At 35.8% G+C, this 14,888-nt stretch overlaps 1 long non-coding RNA gene across 1 annotated transcript in view; it reads right to left on the bottom strand.

Annotated features, from left to right (window-relative positions):
• Nucleotides 1–10,317, bottom strand: part of LOC116523042 — a 56,052-nt gene extending 45,735 nt beyond the window's left edge. The window contains exon 1 of the long non-coding RNA XR_004257025.1: nt 9,932–10,317. This is a non-coding gene — a long non-coding RNA (uncharacterized LOC116523042). The remainder of the gene's footprint in view (nt 1–9,931) is intronic.
• Between the last annotated feature and the right edge of the window lie 4,571 nt (nt 10,318–14,888).

The following is a 14,888-nucleotide window of genomic DNA, read 5'->3' as shown; positions in this document are numbered from 1 at the left end:
GCAGGTGCACCCTCGCCACATGCATGCCAGAGCCCAAAAGAGCAGCTGTCTGGTGCTCATGTACACGACAGAACCTGGAAGAGCAGCTGGCTGCTGTGCACGTGCGCACTAACCAGCTGCTCTCTTCTGGGTTCCGGTACGCGCGCACACGCTCCAGTTTCAGCAGTCCGTGCCAAAAAGGTTAACCATCACTGTTCTAGTCCTTCTTAGGCATGGAAACTAATCAAATGGCCTTGGTCTAGTCAGTTCTAATCAGTATCAGAGTTGGCTTATTGCTTCATAAATTGATAAGCTTCATTAAGAACAATATATTTATTAAACAAAACATAGGTCAGAACAACTCACACACAAATAACTCTGGGCAATTGACAATATTAAAAATCCACAACATAAAAACCTTCTCATAATGAATATTTTATTGTACTCTAAGACCAAATCATAAAAGTAATCTTCTCATAAAAATGTTTAAAACAGAACATAAATGTTCATATTCTATGACCTATTCATAAATTTTAAAAAATAGCAAGCAGGCCTACTATAGATACAATGAATTAAATAATAGTTAAGAATCAAACCAGGATATTTGCAGATATCAGCTAATAAGTTTAAATTTCTCATAACCAGGATACCAGTGTCCCAAATTGTTAGGTAATAACCATTTTTTAAAATTCTGTAAATATATGTAAATTTAGTCACAATAAATAAATATTATCTTTTTAGATTTAAAAAGTCATTTTCCTTGAAAGCTCTTCACTCAGCCCTCACCTGAAAAAGCAAAGCTCTCTTCAAACTACGTAAACACATTATTAAAGCCAGCTAATTATGCTTTTCCAAAATAAACACTAAAGATGCATGAAACCAACAGCTTTACTGTTGCCTTTTATTTCAATGTTCTCTTCATTCTTGCCACTTAATACTTATTTGTGGTAGCAGCTGGTAAGCCTACTCAATAGCTGCAGAACTTCTTTTGATCAACATCTATAGATATAATGCAGTCTAGGCCTAGTGAAACAGAATAAATTCTAAAATGTCATTGGCTTTTTAAACATATATTTGTAATACAGGCACTCTTTTGCAACTAAATGGCTCTGAAGATTAATACGTGTGCAAAGGCTCTTTTTCATTTCAGTTACTACTAGATCAAATAAAAGAACCCATCAGGAATAACTAGCAGTTATTGCTTCTTAATGAATGTGAAAAGTTAGCTGATTTCAGTTCAGTAAATACTGAAAGAAGTTTTATTACTACTGAAGAACTTTCAGCTTATTTTAAACTATTGAGGGTCATATCTACACCATAAATGAATTAACAGTAATATTTTCCCTTCTGTTACTTCTACACATTGCAATGGTAAAGAGAACTGTAATTAATGAAAAAGCATAAGATATCTGCAGATTACTTCAGAAACCCAATATAATTCCTGTTTTCCAGGTTCCTTATGAGAAGCAATGCCAGAGGTTAGTAGTGTAGATGACTCATGGCTAGACTTTTAATTTCAATTACTCTACTGCATATTTCAGTGAGATGTCTCTTAACTTTTCATAATTATCAGTAAATTAATACCATTAGTTTTTCCAAGGGAAATTAACAAATGAAACTGTGATTTAACCTGACCCCCACCAGACATTTCCATCTATTTATTTCCCTGCCAATCATAGCACAAGTTACATTATAAAGAACATGAACACTGAAACAAGAATATGAAAAAAAACCTTTAAAGCCCATTCAATTTACAACTACTGCTCCATAAAAGAATCTTGAGCTATAACCTACCACATGCAAAACCAGTCAAACGGGCTCCTGCTTTCTCAATTTAAACCACACTGAATCCAAATGTTAATATCTAATAATATTGTTTTCAGTGAACTTCCAGTGACCCTCCAATTCCAGGAAAATTCCAGAGCTCACATACTGTACAGGATTTGAATAAAGTTGCAGAAACAGTTATTGAACATAGGGATCATTTAGAAACATTTTCATTTAGCACCTCATAATTATAATAATTTAACAAAAGACATGATTCTTCCAAAATGAGCTCAAGAAAACACCTTAATTGCTTAAACAGAAGCATTTTTCTGAGCCAAAGGACTTACTGGAGCCTAAATGATCATTTCTGAATGTTTAGGGTTGACAGTACCATACTCTAGCCCCTCTGCTTCCTGGATTCCTGGTGGGCTAATGAAGGTGAACTGGTTTCACAATATTGCTCTCAGCATAGCTCTGAGCATTTATGATATCATCAGCCACAGCACAGAAAGCACAGATTCATGAACTCAGCATCTGGCAGATAAGCAAAAGAGAAGTTGATTTTCCAGAATATCCTTCCGTTCCATTCTCCAACCTTATTATAAAATTATAATGACACACCTTGTACTTTCTAGTTATATATTTATACAGACACTAGCATATTATATGTGTCTCAGCATAAAGCATTCAAACACATTAGATAAAGTTTATTCCTTTTCTGCAAATACAAATAATAACATGTGCTTAATGTAATGGATTTATTTACACTGAGCTATTTTCCTTATTCCTTTGATTAGGATAATATTTACAACAGGTATAAAAACAATGCAATGTTTTAGAAATATGTAGATACAAACCATTTAGAAAAATATACCCTCCATCATATGTAAGAATGTCCTTTCTACTCTTGGAAAGTTTTGAAAAAAGATTTTTCAAACACTGCTCACAAAATATAACTTGTAAATATATGCTCTTAACAATGAGGACAGGCAATTTGTTAGGCTAAAAAAAAGATAATTTTTTTTCAGGATTTTGATAGTTTAATCCTGTGCATTCTATGGTTTTCCAATATCTGCATAGAAGTGCCTCAGATACAACAGTGTATATGATATGTTTCATTTATTTAACTTTGAATTTATATTTTATTTCTTTACCAAGGAATGACATTTAAAACAATTAACAAATGCAAAATACATTAAAGAAAACATCTTAAAATAACAGATTCTCCATTCTCTTTCAAAATGAATTCAGACAGGGCACTGAATTATTTGTTCTTTATACTGGGGTTGTTGGTAGGGGACAGATGGGAAGCATGAATAGATCTCCCTTTCCTCCGGCATTCATCTATAATCAGAGTAAGCATGCCCAAGCATGCCTATGATAATTAAGTATGCCATGTCTTAGGCAACACTATGTTCAAACAAGGCCTAAGATATGGCGCAATTGTAATGTTCCAGATCCTTTAACTATTTTTCATGGATTACAAATCAGTTTACTCTTCAGTTTACTCTTCTTAGGTATTCATACAAAGGATGACTTTCAAGTAATTACTTTAACCTTGCTTAAGCGATATATATGCCCCTAACAACAAGAAGCATCAGGGTTAACCAACATCCACTCTTAACCAAGATTCTGAAATCAAGTCTTGGTTTGGTTAAATGGAGAACTCAATTTAAATGCAATAGGGAGTCTTATTGTCTTTCATTGTAGTTATGGTTACATGAAAATATTAGTAATGATATAAGTATTATTTTTACCAACTAATGAAAATTAGTATCATTCCTATCAGAAAGACAACCCAATCTACGTTTCATTAGGAATTTGAATAGTGCATACTTATTAGTGCTAAACTGATTTCTTTTGAAAGCTAATTTTGATTTTATGTAGTAAATTATTGAAATTTACATCTAAAAATAGATGAGTATGAAGGATCCATTATTCAATTACTAATCAATCATGAGTCAAGGGAAAATGTTTTTGGGCAAACTGGTCAGATTTTCTTGAATTGTATTCTAAAGGAAATAAATTTAATAATACATTTAATAATCAATTTTAAGGCAGTTGAAGGGAATCCAGAAGCTGCAACTGTTGCAAAATGTGGCAGTGGGAGCAGTTATGTGCACTCCAAGAATAGCACGTTACACCTCTGTACCTTGTGCTGCATTAGTTATAGTTTTGCTTCTGGGTTCAATTCAAAATGCTGGTTATAACCTTTAAAGCCCTACATGGCTTCAGGCTGAGTTATTTGAATGCTTCTCCCTTAAATTACATCCATCAGCTCTGGCAGAAAATGTATGCTAAAAGTCCTATTAAGGACTTTTGTCTGATGGATCTAGGAGAGCCTTTTCTGCCTGGCAGTTGCATACCTTGAGGTTAGACTGGCCCCAACATTATTGGACTTTAGGAGAGCTCTAACAACATGATTTTGTAATCAGACAAATGGAATCCCATGGTGGTATGGAGCCAGTACCATGGCTGTATAGTTTATTGATTGTTTATTGATTCTCCTTTATGTTATATTTGATAATATATTTAAAAATTGTTTTACTTCATTTCAACTGTTATATTTTGTTATTTATTTGTATGTATTTTGATTTTTGTTTTTAATTTTGCAAGCCACACATATGAGATGGGCAATTACCATGTTTTCCCAAAAATGACAGGGTCTTATTTTCTTTTGACTCCAATAATAAGCACTTTGCCTTATTTTTGGGCAGATCTTATTATTTTTAAGGTGCAGGTGGCGGTGAGTGTGGTCACCTCATGGCTGGTGTTGTGTTGCAATATTTTTGGGAAGGGCTTATTTTTGGGGAGGGCTTATTTTAGTGCATGCACTCAAAAAATCAATTGGGCTTATTATCCTAGGAGATCTTATTTTCAGGGTAAAATCTGTATAATATCTTACTCAAACCTGTATGTTCTTTAATTACTATTGTTATTTTCCTTTGGGATGATAAATTATAAAATTGCATGCATTTTATTATGCACAAGGAATCTCAAATGTTTTTAGGATTGATAAAGTTTTTAGTAATGAAGGAAACATCTTTGTATACTTTCCATTGTGTTATAATACTACCTGAAAGAGGATCTGGTTAAAACAAAAATCTCAAACTACATTAATACTATATACAGTATTTATTTTAGAATAATGACCTGAATTAGAATAATTTCATTTAAAAATATGTATTATATATTCCTCATCGGAAAGCTGTTCAGTAAGAAAGTACACTATATGTACATATATATACATATGCATACATATATACATACATATATACATACATACATATATATAATTAACTACAGTAGTATGATTCATATATAATTATCACTTTCCAGTAATTTCTATGTTGCACAGCACTAATCCCTCTTAAATCAAGTGTCTCAAAATTCAAAAATGAAGTGTATATATCAAGTGTGTTCCCTTGTTTAGAAAGAGCAAAATGGGCAAATTCTGTTAACTCATATAGAACTATTCATATATAGTAGACTATTTAATACAATCTTCCCCCCCTGTGATAATATTTTATTGCTACATGATTTAGGATTAAAATATACAGTCTAAATATTACATTAATAAAATAATCACTTCTAAAAGTCTAATAAAATATATTCAATCAAGAAATTATTTAAATTAACCTTTAAAATCAGAGGTGGGTTCCTACCAGTTCGCACCTATTCGGTAGAACCGGTTCATCAAATCTACCGAATCGGTTAGAAGAGGTTCCACCAGTGGACCCGGAAAGCAGGCCACACCTACAGAAGATGTTCCAAATTTTTTTGAAACCCACCACTGTTTAAAATGGATATATCAGTTCACTCAATGATATGTTTGCATTTAATGGTCAGTCTGTCTAGAAATGTAAAAGAGTTTAAAAAGGAAGGCATTTATTAACAAAAATGTAATTCACTGAGTGGTGTCTATTTTGATAATGAGAGGAATGAAGGAAAAAAAAATGGCAATGTGATGTTGGACTAGGGCAAGGAAACCCAGTTTTGCTATCTTTGCATATACGTAGAAGCCAGTTGGGTAATTTTTACATATAGATGGAAGCCAATTGGATGATTTTGGACTAGTGTACTAGCATGAGCTAGATCAGGTGATAGATTTTAATCTATATGAATGAAGAGGGCTTCATTCTGAATATTCTGCCATATTCAAGTCAATAAAATAATTATTTATATGTAGGGTGTGGATTGATGAATACATGTATGAAGAGTGATGAAAAATCACCGTTCCGTTATGTATAAACAATAAACTGTTTTTCTATCAAGTTATTAGCAGTAATTAAATTTACATTTGAAATCATCTGCTAAAAGAACAGGAAGTACTTTCTTTGATACTTTATGTATAGAAAAATTGTACAATAGGAGTTCCAGGTTAAGTCTGTTTCTTGTTTTATATTAGCTTTAATGCCATTATTTATGATAGAAAATAAAACGTGCCTAATAAAATTCATTCAGTTTATATTTTTTTTTTGCCAAAAACAAGGATGGCTCTATATATTAAAATACCCAAGGTTATAATCCTCCAAACATTTTCTCTGTGGAGTTATTGATTTTGTAATTGTTTATAATACGAATTTTAAGGAATATCCTACGGTTAGTCATGTTCTTCTGCTAGAGACAATTAAAATTCAGAATAATTATTCCTATTGAATGAATAACAATATTAGGCAATATTAAACATAAATTTATTCTGGGAAATTTAAACTTTTATTAATGATTAGCAAACAGTAGTCAAGAGTAGCTTACTATGATTCAGTCTGTCCAGAGTAGTCAGGCGTGACACAGGGGCCTGTATAATCTATCATGCCTTATGTACTTCGAATTACTCTTGAGAAATAGTTGCTATGCTTCTTTATTCATTCATACTATAATGAATAAAGCAGCAGCAGAATAATATACTGATACAAACATTTGTAAAAGGCAGAGACAATCACAGAAAATCTTCTGGAATTGGAATTCCCAGTGTGGCTGTTTTGGAAAGCTATCTGGTTCAGACAACATCAACTTGTGCCCCCAGTTCAAGATGACATTTGAAAAAATGAAACTTCCTGTCTGTCATTGATAAGTTTGAAAAAACGCACAAATAACTATAGCCTTATTACACTCTGCCTTGATCTATAACAACTTCCCTAAATAGTATGGATTTCAGCTTCCAGAATTCTCAGCAATACCAAGCTGACTGAAAATTTGGGAAAGGTGATGCACCCTTTTGGAGTGCCTTCAAACTGAATTAATAAACCCCTCTCCGAGAGAGAGAGAGAGAGAGAGAGAGAGGGGGGGGGGAAGGGGGAGGGAGGGAGGGAGGGAGAGAGAGAGAGAGAGAGAGAGAGAGAGGGAGGGAGGGAGAGAGATTAGTAAACTGATTCTTTTAAACTCATTTGTTTAAAAGCATATAATTCACAAAAATAGATCAACTTTGTAAATGAAGAGTAATGCAAGATTATACCCTCCCAACATTGCTATTATTCCTGTTCATCTTTATGATTAGAATGCATCAGTTTCTGTGATTAGAAAATAGCTTGGTCAATCACTCAGCCTCTCTTCATTTCTTCCCCATTTCACTTTTCTAGACTTTTATAGAAAAACTAAATTAATGTGGGAGGGCGACATACTATATTTGATTTTTTTCAGTGCTTTAAAATATAAGAAGCATATGAAGCTTAAAAATAGTGTAATTTTAGTTTTGATTGCTTTGGTGGTATCCTACTATTAAGCAGAACTAAAAAATCTAAACTGGTTTGATTCCATTTTGGATTAATTCAGATCTGACTCATCCTTAGCAAACATACTTCAATGTTCATGTAAATTTTTTATGTTGGCTTCTATTGCTATTTGATCATATTAACAGTTTTGGTGGTTTGCCTAAAATGTAAGGCCCATACTATCAAAGGACAGCATGGTCTAAAATGACAACTGGCAACTGTTTTATAATGATATAGTGTAACTACATACCGTAGTAGTATTATATACTGGACTGCATTTATATTATATATTTTTATATTTTTTCCACACATAGCCCTCAAGAACAGCTTGGTCCATTATAATGTGGAACTTGACAAACAGTAGCACCTCTGGTTGACATATTTTTGTTCATCCAGATTGGCAGTCAAGCATAGGCCTTCAACAACAAATACTTAGAAACCATAAATCATTTCTCTCAAAACTAAATAAATCTGAGTAGGTTTAACTGCGAAACTGCTTCTCCTATGAGAATGAATTATATAATAGATTAGAGAAATCAAGAAACTAATATAGGTACAATAGGCGAGAAGTATGCAGACTTAACTATTTTGTAAAGAATAATATAAGGATAAGGATTCATCTTGGATGTGGACTGAGCCACCTAGATAAGGATTGTAGCATTTATAATGTTCTACTTGAATAAGTAAAACAACTTAATGTTTGGTAAATACAGCTTGTCAATGCCCACATGATATATTTTGGGTGAGACATATAAATTACATTATGTAATCTTTAGTTTTATGTCTCCTGGGAATTATTACTATAATTAATATTTTTAAAAGACAAGTTACACCAAGTTATTAAGAAAAGGTGTGCCCTCATAATCATTGTATAGACATCATTCTCATGTTAAAAGACCTCTACAGATGTATCTGTATTTAATACATAATGTAGAAATTAGGAAAATGCAAAAAGGAATACTAGATTCCTTTTAAAAACTAGATTTTTGAATGCCCCAAAGCAATCTTTGGTGTGAGGTTCCATTTCCAGATTCCCTTTCAAATAATGTTTATACATTATTAAAGCAGGAATTTATTTTCTAAAGAGAAGGATATTCAAACTCTGTCTTTGAGTTATGGTTACAAAAAAGATACAGTGCAAGAGGGAATCTACTGTGACTCTCCAAAGATAAGAACCAAGAAAGAGCCACTCAATTGCTGAGGCATATCATCTCAATAAGCTTACAAAGTAATATTGCACAGTATAAAGCTTGCACAAAAGCTTTTCAAAGTCCAGTATTTTAATTAATGGATAATATGAGTTGGCTTCTATCATAGTCAATCCAAATTTCAAAGAGAAACCACTAAATTTGTTTCTGGTGTTCAACCTTTGGTCCTCCCTCTTTTCTCACTTCCTAGCCCTTTTTAGCCTATCCCTTTGCTCCTGAAGGCAGGTCTCCGAGGTTGAAGGGTGGGTTTGTTTCTTCTGTCCCTCTGGAGAAAGGGCTGTTAGCTTGACAGGTGGGGAACGAGTCCAAGCGCTTGATATCCCCTCGATTCCCGCTGAGCTTTAAAATATTGATCACCTTTGTTAAATCCCTTTTTCGGAGACTGTCCTGTTCGCTCTTTTTTCTCATCCCCTCCCTCGCCTTTCCTGGGGTTGGAAGTGAGCAGCAGCTGAACAACCAAGCATGTGGTGTATAAATATTGGAATAAACGAGCAGGGTGGGGGTGAGAAGAGGGGGGTAGGGGAAATATATGGAAACAAGAGGGGGGAAGAGGAGGAGATAAGCGGGGTGGGGGTGAGCAGCCCTAGTGTGTCTGATACTCCGGTGTGGGGCGCTGCTCTCCGGGAGTGAAGAAGGGGAACAGCATTAGAAAGGGGGGGGAGAAAGGGGTGGGAATATAATAGCATTTAAAACAACAACAACAACACAAGCCAACAACAGTGATTAGCTCCTACCCGTCGCACAGGGACTGGGAGGGAACTGTTGTGTGTCTCACCTGACTTCCTTCTTCCCCGGGGCGGCGAGGGAGGCAGCGAGAGGCGCGCACATACCACTCTTCCCAACAAAAAGCAGCCTCCCCGCTCCCCCCCCCCAAAAAAAAAGCCCTTAAAGGCGAGAAGGGAGAAGAAATGGGAGGCGCAAGCGGGCACGAGAGAAGAAAGAAAAGACTACCACTCTATTAATAACAAAAATAACCGGCCGGTAGAAGCGAGCCGGCCACCCTCCCGCCATCCTTCTTCAACCCTTCGCCTTTCGCTCCTTGGAACCCGCGCGCAGCTTCTTCCTTCGCGCTAGCCCAGCGACTGGCGGCGGCGGCGGTAGCAGCAGCGGCTTGTCTCGGCTCGGCTCCTACACCAGAGCGGGCAAGTCTCCGCAAGGGGGAGAGCCAGTGAGCCAAGACGGCTCAAACAGAGCCTTTTTCTGCTTTGCTCCAGCTCCGAAGAGGAAGAAGGGGGGAGAAAAAGAAGGAAAAGAAAAGGAACGCACCCAACAAACGAACGCCAAGAGATCCCGCGAACAGGACTGAGAATTGCAAAAAGAAGACGGAAGCCGCGCTTTTTGGGCAGTTCGTTGGCCCTGGTGTGTGGCAAGAAGGTGGAAAAGGCAGGCGGGCGCCGCCTTCTCGTCGTCGTCTTCTTCCTTTCCTCAGTCACCGCCTGCCAGGCAGTTCAGAAGTGGGGGAGGGGGAGGGAGGGAGGGTGGCTGTGTGTGGCCCCCCTCCTCCTCCTCCTTCCTTCCTTTAAACGCCCACTCCTGATGGGTGAAAAGGCAACTTGAAGTTCAGTGCAATTAACTTCGCCGGCGCCTGGGAAGCTGAAGGTGTCGCCCAGCCTCGCCCGCCCTCTCGCCGCTCTCTCATGAGTAAGTTAATCTTCTTATTTCTCTTCCACCACCACCCCCCTCCCCATCCCGCCTTCGTTTTAGGTATGCTGCACCGACCGGTCACTCCCGTTTAACACCTACTTTTAAGTGTTTTAGGAACTTGTTACGGACAGTCCATTTTGGTCGGCGACTGACAAAGCGTGGAAATCCGATGGGGGCGGGGATGTGGATTCCTCTAATATTTGTTCTGAGCTATCGGGATCGTCTCTTAAGAGGAATCCTAGCCGCCTCTTTCTTTATTTCCAGTAAAGGGAAACTCTACTACAGTAGCTTGGTCTGGTGGAAAGCGGCTTGCAGACGCGCAAACACCTGCTTCGCGCTCCCTCGCCTTGCCGCCGCCTCCCAAGCCAATAAGTTTGCGGGCGAGGGCCTTGGCAAGTTTGCTTGGCTTCGGCGTTCACTCTAACTCAGAAGTTTGGCTCAGTTCATAAGTTTCAAGCCCGGTGCCTCCGGGGACGGAGGACGAGGGGGGGGGAGCGCGGGCGAGGGAGAGAGAGGTCCCTGCAGGATGCTTGCGGGAGGGAGGAAAAATAGTGCGGGGAGGAGTGGGACAGTGAAGGCGGGGGGAGGGCGTCAACTTGGCGACGCACTTCGTTCAGCCACCGCATCGTGAAAGTGAGGGAGTTTTAAAAGATTTCCATCTCGGCGGTTTGTATGACTGGGAGAAAGGGTGTATCATGCAATATCGGGCAGATATCAATTTGGGATGTCTGTTGGTAGAAACGGGCTGGGGCTTTGCGGCTGGGGAACAGAGAAGGGGTGCATTTGGTCTGCCACTGACCTCCAGAAGGCGGCTCCTCATACAGGTGTATCTCCCTCTCTCCGCGTGAGGTCCTCCTTTCGCTCTCACGGTCCTGCCTCTTTTTTGCAGGAGGGGGAGCCCGGTGGTCTCCCAGGAGTTAAAAGGAAATGCAGTTTCCTTTTGATGCTAAACTGTAGCAAAGCTGGTGCTGGGAGATCACTGAAGGGGCAGCTGGATCGCTTGCCTCTGTGGAAATGTTTCTGCAAAGTTACTCGGTATGTGGGCCCTTCTTTTTCGGCGGCGTTTGACCACGTGGAAATAGAACTGTTGCTGACATACATTATTAAATCGTATCGGTTGTGTTATCTAGAGTCTGTGCCAAAGTTTGGCGTGCTTGTCAAAGCTTCTTACATTTTGTCCCTCTCTGAAAAGCTTTGGCAACTTTTGAGATCCGTCTCTGAAAAGCTTTGGCAATAACAGCCAATATGCCTGACTTAAAATGTCTATTTTAGTGAAGAAGCCCTTTGCCTTATTGAAAGCTGCGATTAATAGCTTTTGTGTATTGACAGATTATTTTAAGATAACTCTTTTATTCAACCTTGCTTTATTTTATATGCAAAGGATTAAAAACATCTAGAATATAAGAGTGGAGAACTGGGACCTCTACTACTATGCGTTTTTGAAGGATCTAATTTAGAAGCCATTCTTTATACTTTCATAATATTATTTAGGTCTGGTATATTCATATACTTCTGCTCCAGACTGCTGCAGAAATTAGCAAAGAGGCTTACATTTTTGACAAATGTGCAGACAAGAATATCATTAATTGATTTTTTTAATCTTAACAACCTAAGCATCTGTTACAAAACAAATTTAATATATTTACTCTGTTTTTCTTACTTTATTAAGAAAGGTTATACTATGGGTAAAATTTCAATTTTAGTTGGTAAAAGGAATTGATCGGATATTTCACTGTTCTTCAGGAGTGTTTACAGAAGTCACCAGATATGGAAGACTTAATTTCAGCACTCTACTAAATAAAAAAGAAAGGAATCAATATTAACATAACTCAGAAGCACAGTATACCTCACTAAGTTTAGACATAGTATAAATTTCGCTTTCTATATGTCTGCCAAAATTCACATGAGTTGGAAGACATGGTGACAGACAAAGATATAAAGCAAACATGTAAGAAAATATTTTGGAGTACCCTGTAAATATATTTAGTACTTTGCACCTTATGAAGTAATTTACAGAAATCAATGGCTTATAAATGATAAGATCTCAAAAGATATTTGCTTTATATATCCTAATAAAAACTAGAATAAAAAGCAATGCAATATATCTGTAATATTGTTTTTTCTTTTCTTTCTTGAAAATTAAAATATGTAACAGTTATATGTATTAATATCTGTTTCAGAGATGAAACATATAAATGGAAGGGGCCTAAAAAAGAAAGTTTACATTTTCATGCATTTAACCATAGATCTTTTAAACTGCATTGTAATTTCTTATGGGAATCTTCTTAGAACTGCATAATTTAGAAGAATTTCATAATTCTACCTGTTCCCTAAGGTATATTAATTTAATGGGGAACATATGCCACTTTATTCCAATTCTGAACTGGAGTTTGATATAGAAAAATTATTTTGACATTCAATTTGTGTTATACTTATGCTAGATAAGTAAGCAAAAACTATATATAACCTTAAAAATGTCATTCATTATTAATGCCACATCATAACTATGCGGCTCCAAATCACGTAAGTACAAGAAAGTTCCATCCAGTATTTCAAATACAAAAATGAATACTTTTGCAAACCTTAAAAGAATCTGAAAATTACATTTTCATAATTCTATTTAATACAATGTTCAAGAAAATTTGGCCTAGCTTATGTAATTAATCTATGCAATTGTAAAATAATGTAACTATATCTGTATTAATAACAATAGAGATAATTATTATAGTATGAATGAATATATATATGCTGTGCAAAATACACCCTTGTCCCTAGACTCCAGTCTGCTCTGACAAGAGTGCTGTATACATTTTTCAAAAATGTTTTCACTGATATGTAATGATAGTTGAATTTTCTGTGTGTTATTATAAATCTTTAGTTTCCATTAAAAATCCTACCTGCTAAATCATACCTTCCCCACAGTACGAGGTTCACCAAATACTTATATATTTAAGTCACCAACAAATGTTTAACCTCCTTCACAGCCAGGTAATCTGGAATTGTTTTTCTTCTCTCATGTTTAGTTATATATTAGTACCTATTTTTGGTTGGTGAAGCAGTAGAAGTAAGAGTACCTTTCTAAAAAGAATCTTATTTGTTACTTCTATTAACATTCATGACTAACCAGGTATTGAGTTGAGAACCAAAAGCGGTGTTTTTCTTAATTAAATTATGATAGTTGGTTTCTAAAGAGAATCCTCATCTGTAAATTATATGATTTTATTATTTTTGTCCACCTGTATATGTTTCTGATTTGTAATATTTCCATAAATGATTTCTAGAATAATGTGATAAATGAATGTGATTTTACTATAATGGGCACAGGATCTTGGTCATTTTGTTCTGTTTTAGGAATGAACACTTCTGATTTAAAGTCATTATGCATCTAGTCATTATTTATCTTACATTAAATTAACAGAGCATCAATCACAGGAAAAATATTACTTTCCTGAAGTAAATACCAGTTTATAAGTGAGTGCATGTGTATTTATATCCCTGTCTCCACTAAATAATGGCTCTGTCTCCTTTTTAATATCTACCTGGCAGTATTAACCATGGCAACTAAGTCTTCCTTGTTAGCATAGAGAAAAAAGTTTTGCTATTTGTACCAGGAGTAACTTAAAGAAAGATTCCATTGGAATCTGTTTTAAGGAAACAATATCTAAGTGATGAATCTTAAGAAAAATAATACGACTAGCAAGTTGCACAGTATCTGTTTGAGCTGCTGAAGATAGGGGCAGAAGCATATTATTAATAACTGAAAGCACATATGTGTAAGTGAGGAAAAATGTTCAGCAAATCTGTCATCATGAAGTTCAATGCATTTAAACCAAAATGCCACTTAAAATAAAGTTAGTGCAGTTTGCAAAAGCTATTTACAAAGCTAGGTTTTTACATTAAGTTAAATTTTATTTTGAAATTTGAGCCTGAGTTTGGTATAAAATACGATTAAATCTATTTTATTGTAGCACATATAATGAAACCATCCTACAGGATAAGATAGATTCCTCTTACCAGTTTGTAGATTCTGTATAATATATTTCATCTTTAGAATTGCAAAACAAATTTAGATTTAATTTACAATTGGAAATATTTAGTAATAATTCATTGACATTATGATTAAGAATTATTTTAAAGTAAATCTGTGATCATTGTTCATGCATATTAACATATAATCTTCAAACATTTAAGCCTTTTTAATACGATTACTTCGGTGGTATTCAATAACAAGCAGCCTATTGTCATCTATCTACACATTTTTTTAAAAAAAGTTACGACTATTACCTACATCTTCCGAAGTGCAAAGCTAAAATCTAAATAGCCAAAATATCATCCAACCATGCCTACTTGCCTTATCTGTGTATCAATTTATCTGTCTTAGTATTTATCTGCTGTATACTTATTTGGACACTTCAATTCCAGGCATGGTATGTTGAATATGTTCACAGCAGCAGATTTGTCTGTAAAATCTAATGTTATCACTTATCATCAAATTATCAGTGCTATCAGATTATCAGTGTATTGATAATGTTGTTCACAAAGTAGTCTATATTTGTTAATAATTCACAACAATACATTT

This window comes from Thamnophis elegans, chromosome Z, assembly GCF_009769535.1.
Source record: "Thamnophis elegans isolate rThaEle1 chromosome Z, rThaEle1.pri, whole genome shotgun sequence".
In the NCBI taxonomy this organism is placed as follows: Eukaryota; Metazoa; Chordata; class Lepidosauria; order Squamata; family Colubridae; genus Thamnophis; species Thamnophis elegans.
Note: the sequence above shows the minus strand (reverse complement) of the source record. Positions and strands in the feature narration are given on the sequence as shown.